Below are 12,004 nucleotides of genomic sequence, written 5' to 3' on the forward strand. Positions count from 1 at the left end.
GATAGCATTCAGCTTCTTCCTGCAAGCACAAAACGTCTACTAAAGTTAAAATTAATTCAGAAAACTGGAGTAAAAGGTCATAGTACACCTAGCTGCAATGTTCCTACAGTTTTGGGAATCAAACCACAGGCAACCTGCAAAAACAAGCCCAATGTTATGTACCAGCTGGGAGACAGAACAAATACACTGTAAAGTAAACCCAGCTATGCTGATGTGGAACTCCAGCTAAAGTCAGCCTGAGCTTTACTGTCCTGCCAGGACAGGAATCTGTACTGCAACAATGGATGAGAGATGACTGTTTATGTAGGTGATGCACAAGAGAGAAATTTCTGTTAAGTAAGGCTAGCAGAAGTCATTTTTATTGTTATTAATTTGAATGGACCATTAAAATATGGAACTGTAAATGTATATACATGTGGTCAAATATCTGTAAAGGAACGTAAAGACTTAAAGGTGCACAGAAAAGCTTCAGAGAAAAAAAACCCAACTCCTCCAGAACTTATTTCAGCTGTTCAATTTGTTTGGTTCTTGTATTGGCTTCAAACTTGCTTCCCAGGGACGTACACCTTTCCGACAAAGCCACTCACTTCTGACTTTTCAGTACTCACAGGCTCTGACCGAGCAGCATATATTGTTTGTGCTGGAATTAAAGTGATTCCTGTGCTTGAATTTATATGCATATATACCTTGGCCAGTCATAACCGCAGATGGCTAACTGGCATTGATATATGTCTTATTCTGTTAGGGGAAAACAATCTGAGTTGTGTTCTTGCTTAGGCCTCATCAACAGAAACGTTCACATAATTGCAGCTATGGGGTCTGTCTTACTGGAGTTTATGTGCGAAGTAGGGAAGAAAAGATGGAGTTTCACATCCCTACCAGTTGTAAGAAAATGCTAAACTTTGCACTTGTGAAGTATTTAATTTTCCTGAAAAATTACCAAGGATATTCTCCTACTCCTTGAAAATTAAAGTCTTTTCTCTGATTTCAGTGCATGGAAACTGAACTCTCTCATTCCTCACTGTCAAAAGAGGAGGTGTATTGTAATTTCTATGTATTCACTTATGCAATAGTGCATTCTGGTTAAGAAAACATACACTTGAAACAAGAAAGGTTTTATGTAAAGGCTGTATCAGTAGCTTAAGCATCTGCAGTGGATACGTTAAAACCGCAAAACCTCAATTGTGTGTCACAAAGCCTGCACTGCTACCAGTGATGTCCCAGTTGCTTGACAGGTAGAAACTCTGATTACCCAATATGTCCCTTTGTGCTCTTAGAAATTTCCAGTTATTATTGTGATAACCCAGCGCCATGGATGCCCACAAGTTCGTTAAGGTATTCTTGTAACTTCACAGGAGCATTAGCCTAGCCCGCAGGGTTGCTTCGACGACCAAAGATTTTTGCTGCAGTGTGCATATACAGGTATATACACACACATATCCGTACGCTGGGTATGTGTATATACATACATAATGCTTTCCAGGCACCTGGCCCAGACGGTTGCTGTGGGAGGCGAGGGGATGACCGGGCCCAAACGGCTCCCTGCTGCTCCAGGCAGCCTCACCAGCGTAGGGCTTGGGAACGGACTGCTTGCGAAGCGTTCACGTGAGCTTAGCGCCAAAGCCCAGGTACACAAACCACAGCCACGGGCAACCCAAAGGTCAAGCACGGCCAGCGAAGCCGACTCGCCGCGCTGGCTCCGCCGCGCCGCGCCCCTCACGTGAACATGCGCGGCGCCTGGAGCGGAGCACGCCGGGACTTGTAGTCACCGCGCGCCTGTGGCCGCTGAGCGACTCGGCGCGTGCGCAGATGCCGCCCGACTTTGTAAAGTCGCTGCCTCAGGTTGGGCTCGGACCGGCTGCCATCTTGGCCGAGCGACGGAAGAGCTGCTACGCCGCCGTGCCCGGTGAGGGAAGCGGGGGTCCGCGCTGCGAGTGGGGCGGAAAGGAGGAGGCGGAGGCGGCGGTAGTGGTAGGGACGGGACCCTGCGGGGCGCGGCAGGGCGGCCCCGCCGCTCTCCTCGGTTCCGGGCGGCCGTCGCGCGGCGGCGGAGGCAGGAGGGAGCGGGGGACCCCGGCGGGCGTAGGCCTGGCTTCTTGAGGGGCTTTTCGCCCCCGGGAGGGCCTCGCTGAGGGAGGCCCTCCCCGCCGCCCTGCTTCCTCGGGCCCCGGCGGGGGCAGCTCTGGGGCCGGGGGCTGGGCTGGGACGGCAGCATCGTTCCTTCCCCGGGGGACGGGGCGGCGGTCCCGGGACCCCGGCGCTCCCCTGCGAGGGCCGCCTGGTCCCGCCGCCCCTCCTCCGGCGGTGCCGATCTGCGCTGCGGAGCCGTTTCCCCGCTCCGGCTGGTGGGGGCACCTGCCCGGGCCCCGGGCTGGGGTGCCTGTTTCCCCCAGCTCTGCATCGCTTGCTCCAGTTATCCCTAGCAGTCTTGGCTTCCCCTCCCCGGTCGGACCCTGCCATCCTTTCCAGGCTCCTTGTCGCTGAGATCAGGCTCTAAACCTTCACCCTCTTAGGGCCTTGGGGATTCGCTACCGCCAGAGCTTTGCTTTCTGGCAGTCGTTCCGTAGCACAGCCCTCTTTCCAGCCTTTGTATTTAGCCTTCTCGCAGGAGCGCGTCCCCTCTGTCCTGGGCTCTCCGTCCAGATGAGGCGGCTGCTGCTGCTGCAGCCGATTTACGAGGGTTCACTGCCTTTGTCAGGGTACAGCCGTGCCTTGAAGTAATGTTTCCCAGCGATAAAGCATGACTAGAGCTGGAGGTTTATACTGAACTAGGTTCCCTCTTGTAAACACAGCAGAATGGCAACGCTGGTGCCACTGCTTTATTTTGGAAACACAGCCGAGTTCTAGCAGTTAACCCTCCCGCTTCCAAGTAGGGTGTCTTTGACCTTGCGTGGCAATAGTATCCAGATAAAAGCAGAAGAGGGTGTTTGAAGGTGCCTTTATCTAATTGGCTCTGATATCCAAGATTTTAGCTTGGTTTAATAGCTGATGTTAAATTGACAAAAGAACTTCAGGTCTGTATGTGATGCAGAGAAAAAGGCAGGTGTAGCTTGTGGGCTATCTGTTGTCATTTGTGTGGCATCCTTTACCCTTGAAGCTTCAGAAGATATCCCTGGCAAAACTTATCTTTATAGCTTAGTTAGAATTGAAGAAGTCAGAAACCAGTGTATTTTACGGCATCTTTTACCAATAAGTTGTTGCTTATTTTGGTGAGTTTCTCATTGTTTTGTTTGGTCTCTGCTACCCTGCCACTAATCTTTTTCAAAGAGAAAAGGAGAGAAATCTGGACTGATATTTGTAAGAAGACAGTATGTGTTGAGAGAATGACAGTAGATCCAGCTATTGCTTGCTTGTATTTACCTGAAAAAAGGCATAGATGTTTAAGAATGAAACACGAACTGCAAGCTGTCTTCAGTTCTGAGGAATTTAAAAAAACCTTGTTTGAAAAAACAAATTTAAATTCTTTTCTCTCACAACAAAAGTCCAAAGCAGTTCTAATTTAATTAGTTACATTGCTTTTTGCTACAGCCATTTAAATCTGAACTTGGTCTAGTGTGCATTCTTAGTTGTGGTTTGGCTGACAGTTTTAATCACCACACTGAATGCATTCACCTCCAAGTGATCATTAGAATAATATGTAGCATTCTGATCCAAAGTGAATTTTCTTGTCTTTGAAACAAAGAACTGATACAGTACATGTGAAACATGATGTTGTAGTGGAAAATAACTGAGACTTCTGAGTGCTAACTTTGGAAGCTTCTTACAGATTAGACAGTTATTTTGGGGTTTAAGAGAGATTGAGAAAAGATTATTTATCACCTCGTTTTCTTCCCTCAATTTTCTTTCCCTTAAAGTTCTGTTTCTTCTGTGGTGAAACAGACATGAAATATGAAGTTGTCCTGTTTCTTTGTTTCTAAGTTTCAAAATGGTTTGGGAAAGTTAACTACAGAATAAATAAGCTACTAGGAAGACAGGTAGTAAAGCAGCATGATGTTTCTCTTGTAGAATTTAAATTAATCATTGTTTCTAAGAAAGCTTGCCTTAGGACTGCTTGAAAAATATGTTTCATGAGAGATTTATAAAGTAAATTAATTTTGTTCTGTTTTGCAGCATATGTCATAGGTAAGTTACTTCTCAACAGCATTATCAGTATCAGTTGATGATAGCATCTAAACAAACATATTTTGTAAATTTAAGCTGTTTAGACAAAGTGGTACATGTATTCAACCATAGTGAAGTGCTTTTCATGTTGCAGCAAAAGCTATTTGATTTCTGCTTAAAAGCAAGGAAAAGAGTCTTTAGGGTTAGAGCAGAAGAAAAACCCCTAGCAAGTGGTAATGGTGAAGCTTCTGGGAGTGCTGTCACTGATGCTGTTTAGTTTTAAGCCTTTCTGTTTGGCTATCCAGTTATGTTTATGTAATGTTCTAATTTTTGTCAGTCTGCTGTACTTATATGTAATTGAAGGAACTACTTTGTGCCTTTACACCTAAGGAAAGCAAATACATGTGCATAACCTAGAGGAGAGTAATTGCCTCAGTTGCTTACTGTAACCATACTTTGCCCAACTATAGAAGCACTTTGAAGTGTGTGCTCGCCTCAGAAGAGGAAGTAGACAAGCCATGATTGTAGTCTAGTTTGGGAGTATTCTGTTTTTCTAGATATTTACTTTTTACTGTCTCGTAAATTGAGTATTTTTAAAGGTTTTAGGCAATCCTTCTTGGGCTTGGTTTGACTGTTACCTGAGCTAATTCTGTGTCCACATTTTGGAGAGGAAAAGGTAGTTTTTTCTTCTTCTTCCCTCTCATCTGAAGAATAAAGCAGAAAGGACTTGAGCGTTTTCTCTAAGTGACTGGTATTCAGGTTTTACTTACTGTAGTGCAGAGTTGCTGCAGTTGAAGGATTGATCTTTTTCTTCATAAGAATTGCAAATCACACTTAATAGAAATGAAGGTATTGTAACAAACTGGGAAAGAGCATTTTAAAGTAACCAAGGCCCTGTTTCATATGACCAGCTCTTAAGTTATGCCTGGAATTTCTACTTTTACTATAGAGGGGCATAGAACAAACTTCCTGGTAAAACATCAAGGGCAGATTTTTTTTTTCCCCTCTGTGGAAACATGATACTAGATCTTGTTATGCTGGTTATTCAAATAATTTTTAAAAACTCAGCAGTATGTTAATAAGCTGTTCTTTTTTTTAAAAAAAGTTTTGTTACAGTCCTCCCATTTAGAAACTGATAATGCCTGCCTTCCACCCACCTGCCTGAGCTATTCTAAACTGTGCTGGTAGGAGAGCCCTATTGTTTCAGTCATGAACAGAACTACTTACATGTTTGCATTTAGATCATTGATTTTGAAGTTCAGAGCTTAGACTCAAATGGTATTGCTGTTGAGCAAGAAAAGGCCTATTCTCTTCAGGTGGATTGTTAAAGTTTTATTGTGTGGAACCCTGTTTCTAATCAAGAAGTGAAAGGGAGGTGACTTACCTTTTACCTGAAATGTGCAGATCTTGGGTTTTGGATTGGGTAGGTCATGATATGGAAGCTGGAGCTTTCAAGAAGAGGGTGTTAGTATCACGCTCTATAAAATCTTTATGCTCTCTGTTTTCTGTTCTTTATATGTCTAGCTTTTTGTCAAGGGTAGTCTTTAGACATATTTTTTCTCTCTTAGTGTTAGCTAGATACCTGGTAATCTTTTTTTAAAGTTTAATACTAAGGAAGAGAAAGAGCAGTTAAAGGTTTAAAGCGATCTTGAATAGAAAAAGACATAGTAAAGACAGGTCTGTAGTCTGGTTTTGATTTATTCATGAATTCATCAAATAGATAGCCATTTGTAGTGAAATATCCATTGAGAATATAAAATTTGTGACTGGGAGCGTGCTCATTTACTTAAAAATAAAATGGACTCCTTCAGTTTCGTATGGTTGTGATGGAACTTTTGCCTGTGCAAGTCATTCCTAAGTGGTTACTGGCCTTTTTAGTTTTGCCGTGATCAGTACAGTGAAAAAATGTAAGGAAGACTAGGTGCTGAGCAAGTTGAAGAGTATGTATTGAGACATAGAAGAGTGGATTGTGTTAATTTTTAACAAGCTTTTGGTCAGTATCCATCCCTAGTGCCTGCTCCTATCCCCAGTGCTAGCTGTCAATTAATTATGTATTAATAATCATTACTATTGCTTGTCAGTTAGAGTGGTCAGATATCCAAATTTTTATTTCTTCATTGCTGGTTTTGTAAACATTTGAATGGATTAAGACCTATTGCTCCAAATACTTCATTTGTACTTTTCTGACACCTTAATTTTTGCTCTGCCAGTGCCCTGAGCTGCTCTTCTCTTGATTTATTTGCAAAGCAGCTAGATGGAGTGAGTTTGTTCTTTATACTTTGCCTTGTCAGAGCCTGAATTAATTGACCTTTGGATCACTCTGATTAATTTCTCTTCATAGGGCTTGCTTCTACAAGTGCGTATGTGCCTTGCATATATAGGTATGTGTGTATTTCCTACTGCTGTAAATATATCATTTCAGACTAGATAAAAATGTGGGGATTAATATATAAAAATGTTCATAACGTGATAATGTGTTTGGTCTAATCTTTGACCCTGCTTGCTAACTTCTATGAAAGTGATGAGCTGCATATTTTCACTAGATTTTCCCTGAAGATGAACACCGTTTTTCCTACCTATTAAAGTTAAGACCTTCTGGGGCAATACTGCATATGAAGGGCACTTCACTGTAGAGAGGAAGTGAGAAAAAAGAAAATGCAGGAGCTTAGAAGATAAAAAGTAACAGTGTGATACTGACTTGTTTTTTGTATAAGGGTAGCAAGGCTGCTTATGTTCTTAAATGTATGCGATTCATCCAGTGCATGTGTTGTCATCAGTGATGCAGTCTTCAAAGCAGCTTCTTATTCCAGCTGTTTGAAGGGGAATAATGTGTATAATGGTAACAGGAAAGAGGAGGGAAATGCTGAAGTTTTAGGAAAATGCTTTGATCACCTCACTCTACATTTAAAGTTTCTATAGCTATCCAAACTAAATAGCTGTCACCTGTGTTTTCAGGTGGGTTTTTTGCATTGTGTTATTTAGTAAATACTGGCCATGTGTAACATTTTTAATTCCATTTAAAAGTGTTCATCACCTAAAGATACAGAGGAAGACTTATGATCAATGGGCAGTACTTCTGCAGATAATTGGCATACTCTGTTTTGTGCTTGTTAAATTGATTTTACCAGTAAAACATTAGCATATCTTTTTTGTATTTTGCAAACATGGCATGTGCTGTATATTAGAATGACCAATTTCCAGAGCAATGCTACATTTGTTAAACACTTGCCTGAACCAAATCTAGTTCAGGTCAATGCATAAACTATCACAAGGCAATGGTGTTCTCATTGTTCTTCTTTTTGTGCACCCATTGAATCAGTGTATTTAACCCCTGTTCTGAAATCTGATTTGGGCAAGTGGATTTGCTCTGTGTGGAAACCTGTTGACACTGCTGCTGGTTTATTTAAGTATTCTCAATGGTTTAAAGGTTTTAAACATAGTCCTGTGAGGTGTGGCATATCATTACTTTCTTCCTTTCCTTTCCACCCCTCATCAGACCCTCAGAACTACAAGACTTTTATGGCATTAGTGACAATTTGAGTTGTTAAAGCAAAAGATAACATTTAAGAAAAGTCTTACTTTCATCTGGGATGTGAATGTCTGAACAAAATAATACTGTCATGATGAGGATATTAGAGGTGGAAACACTTTCAGACTAGTGTGTGTTCAATTGAAAGCTGTGAACTTCCTAGTGAACTGTACGTTTGAGTGTAGAAGATACCAACAAAATGAAAATCACAGTTAAGGGTGGACGATGTGGGAGTTGAGAGTGGAGTGACTTTGTAGACAGTAATGATAGGGATAGGATCTATTGTGAGTTCTAGAAGCCTGTGCTACAGCTGGGATTTCTTTGCTTTTTGGAATTTCACTTCCTTTTATAAAAGTAGTAAACTCTGTACTTTGTATTTTGTATTTCTGCCTTAGTAACTTGTAATCAAACGTGGTAAGGCTCTCATGCATTACAAACTAAATTTAAAAAGTGTCTGAACAAAATTTAGAAGAACAATTATTAGAACTCACATGATATAGACTCAGGGTTTGTATCTGGAAGAATGCTTTGCTGATGAAGGTCATTACATAGCATTATAAGCTTATGGGCCTATACTTCTACTCCAGTATGTGAGTATCTTTTTGGTTTGCCACATAATGCATGGATGGGTGACCCATGAAGGGGTGTACGTATGGTGTAATAAGTGTGTTCACACTGAATTACACTCCTTGTATAGAATGCTTCGACAGGGCATGCAAAGTATGCCTATTTTATTAAAAAAAATATTGTTTTGCAGTTATCAGGGGCCCTAGGCTTCCCCCCCCCCCCCCCCCCCCCCCGAAGATTTACTGGATTTAAACAGGTCAGTGGGTGTCAATTTAGCACTAGAATTGGCACAAAGATAGGGAAGGACTGTGTGACTGGGAGGAGCGTAAAGGGGAAGGTGGGACCACTCCTTCAGCAATATCAAGCTGACAGAGTCGAACTCACCATCTGTGCTCCCCTGATAGCTGCAGCAACTGTATTGCTGTCATTCTTACTGTACAGTTACCTCTGGCTCACTGTCAAGTTTAGTTTAGGAGATCGTTCTAAGCTTCTTCACAGACCTGTGGGCTTTAAGTTGTATCCTTGTCGTATGGCAATTCCCTTGAAGTTGAAGGACGCAATTAATGTTTGTTGTTGGCAAGTAATCCTGTTCTTTTTTTAAATGTACAATTGTCAGTTCTTCATATAGAAGATCTAGGATGTCAGTCTAAAGACTGAAACTTTCATTCAAGGATTTTATTTATGACTACAGTCAGAAGTCTTGGGTAACCCAAGATTTCAGAAGAGAAGTCTACTTTATCTTTTGATAAAAGGCAAAAGGGTTTTAGGGCAGTCCCATAAAAACCAAGTTAAATAGAAGTGCTGAGAATATTGAAATAGTGGTGCAGTTCTAAGCCATCTTTTTCCTATAGTTTCTGTTTTATTTTTCAGAGAAGCATGAGCTGGAATGTAGCAAGCAGTTGCGTTTTACAGGGTTGGGATGGCTGTGTTGTCCACTCCTGGCTGTGGTTTCATGTTGCCATCTGGTCACTCGCAAAAGATTCATAGGAAGCAGGTGGTGGACTTCTGTTGCAATTAGAAAACATGAAGATGATTGCCCTGGAAGTCAAGATTTTGTTAGCAGCAGTTTGCTGTTTTAAAAAGACAGTGATCCATAGCAGACTTTCTGATACCTCAGTGTTTACTTAAATAATATCAATTTTTTTTTTTCCCCAGAAATTCTCATTTCCATTACATCTTTTGGATTTGTGTGCTTTACTTTAGTAATGCATAATTTAGGTTGGAGAGATGCAACCTTTATTTCCAGCTGGCATTGAATTTAGCACACAGGAATATTACATCATTTTGTTGCAAATACTAGATTTCCAGTTCTAGTTTCTTTGATTGTTTGTAATGCTTAAGGGTATTCAGAGAAACAGCTTATCTTTCTTATGGGTCAATGTATGTATATTCATACCTTGGTAACTAGTTAACTGTAAGAATTTCAGTGCATTGGCTACAGTAGTTCTTGTTCTTACAGCTGAGTCAAAGTTAATCAAGAGGCACTGTGTCTTGGACCATCTAATTTGCTAAAGCAAGTACAAGCAGCAAGTGACAAAGAACTTTCTCTTTCAAGAGATTTCAAATAATCAGCAAATTTCAGATTGGTTGTCACTGGGAGTAGAGAATGATTCATCATTTCTTTGATGAGCCTTGCCAGGTTGAATTGCAGATTTGTGCAGTCTGTTTTGATTTGGTTTATTGCACAGGTACCTACAGTGACAATCTGTTTAGCAAGATAGTTTTTGTCAGGCAATATAATTTGCCAGTATCTTTCTACTGACACCTCCATGGCCCTTTTTATCTGTGTTCTTGGGAGCAAAGAAACAGAGGTGTATCTGGGGCTCTCTTCATTGTTATACCCCCAGATGGAAGCACCTTTGTACACGTGTGAACCTTCATCAGTGCTATTGAACACTCTTAAAACAAGGTGTGTTGGGTGCTGTACAGTTCTCTACAGAACATACTAAAGAATCATGTTTAGGTTAATGTAGATATCTGCTTTATTATGCTTTTGAAAAATGTATCTGCTAGACTTGAGTCTTCCAGGTGACAGGATCTGGTTTTAGTTCTGGGTTTATAGATTGCTAGTAAGCAACAGCCTTTCAAAAGGCTACTTTTAAAAACAATCTTTAAAACAACTGTCATGGCAGGTGAAGTTGTCATTCTTAGTAATGAATACAGGTAATAGTATAATTTAATAGTCAAGCTTTCTGGTTTTTTTCGTCATGTGTCGTCGTCGTCCGTCCCGTCCCCCCCCCCCGAGTTAAAAACTTTATGTAGGTTTGTTTGAATAAGGGTGTGTATGAACCATTGATAATGAAATGTAGCGCTGAGAATGGAATGGGGAAATATGTTGAAGCAAGCATTGAGCTGTAAACAAGAAGAAAAACTAATGGCCGGAGATTATGAAATCCTCTGCAGACACTGTCCTCTGTTAATAACTGAATATGTAACTGCTTGTAAAGTGACATGTTTAAAAGCTGCAAGGTGGATGGTGAAACAGAAGGTGGTGGCCTTGTATTTTGTTTTACTGTCAGAGATTATAATATAGAGATTGTTTCTTATTGACACTTCAAAAGTAAAGCCTTTGAAATACATTTTAAAATAGCTGTAATACAAAAACATTAGTCGTCTTCTGGTGCCAAATCACAAAATAACCAGTCAAATTAGTTAAAGCTCAAGTGGTTCTCTGACATATCTGCTAGTATCAGTCTTTTATCACTCTTCCCATGAGCATCAAATTAAGTCCTGCAGTTTTTGAAATGTGCTCGTGAAGTTTAATGATTTCTGCCTTTTTAATTGGGAAATAAGATAACACTGTAATCTGAACTGTGATGCTATGTGGGTGTTTTAGTAATAATGAGGTAGGGGAGCTAAATGTATGCACTGGGAACTGTGAAATGAGAGAAAGTAGTGGATATGTTAAAACCATAAGGCTAAAGTGGTAGAACAGCACATTGATGTGAATTTGTCAGACTGGTATGCAGCTATATTATGCCTCCATGATCAAATTACCTGTATCTATCATTGGGATTTTTGGCAGCATCATTTTTGTTTGGTTTTAGTATGATAAGTGAAACTCCATTGCCATTCTTTCCCACTGAGGTTTGGATTAATTTATGTAGATACCTAGAAGAAACTTTTAGAAACTGTTAGAGGATCAACATCCTTTAAGTGACATTCCTGCCCAAATTTGTCACACACAGGATATTTCTAATGTAAAATAGAGTAATTAGTTTGATTGACAGTACTGCAGAGATTGGGACGAAGGCTTTATAGACACATGGAAGAGATACGGAGCAACATATGGGTAACTGTCCAGAGTTGCTCTGGAAAGTTATCACCATATAAGTTAAAATGAAGGGAATTCTTAAAAGTATGAACAGTTGGACATGTGCCAATAGCAAAGTAAAATGTCTTTTTGAATAAACAGACTATCAACCATGATATTCAATGACTTCCCCCATTTCTGTTGTTATATAAATTATGAAGGGATACCACAGGTTCCAAGGCAGTGATATGTGCAAATTTTATGAGGTTTCTTATCAGGTCAAAAGAGGATTAAAATAAGCCAGGAAAGCAGTGTGCATATGAAGTGTACAATAGCATTCTTTCTGTTGGGACAGTTGAACTTGGCCTTGATTTTTGCATGTTTTTCAGTTTCATATTACCTGATTGTCATTACTTGCAGCTAGCTAACACTTTGCTATGTACAGTCTTGGACATTTTGTAGAAGATTGACTCAAGCTGTATTGCATTGCTCTTTTTAATAGAGAGTAGCAATAAGGTAAATGGAAGTAGTTTAAAGTGAGAAAAAATACCTAG

The 12,004-nt window shown here is 40.6% G+C and overlaps 1 protein-coding gene across 3 annotated transcripts in view; it reads left to right on the plus strand.

The window, feature by feature from the left end:
- Window positions 1-1,801: 1,801 nt before the first annotated feature.
- The window catches only part of ITCH (itchy E3 ubiquitin protein ligase), a 71,791-nt gene continuing 61,588 nt past the window's right edge, over window positions 1,802-12,004 (plus strand). For all 3 annotated transcript variants that reach the window (XR_008235694.1, XM_052790263.1, XM_052790279.1), the window contains exon 1: window positions 1,802-1,906. The gene's annotated coding sequence lies outside the window, so the exon portion shown is untranslated. The remainder of the gene's footprint in view (window positions 1,907-12,004) is intronic.

Source organism: Harpia harpyja, chromosome 1, assembly GCF_026419915.1.
Source record: "Harpia harpyja isolate bHarHar1 chromosome 1, bHarHar1 primary haplotype, whole genome shotgun sequence".
Taxonomy (NCBI): Eukaryota; Metazoa; Chordata; class Aves; order Accipitriformes; family Accipitridae; genus Harpia; species Harpia harpyja.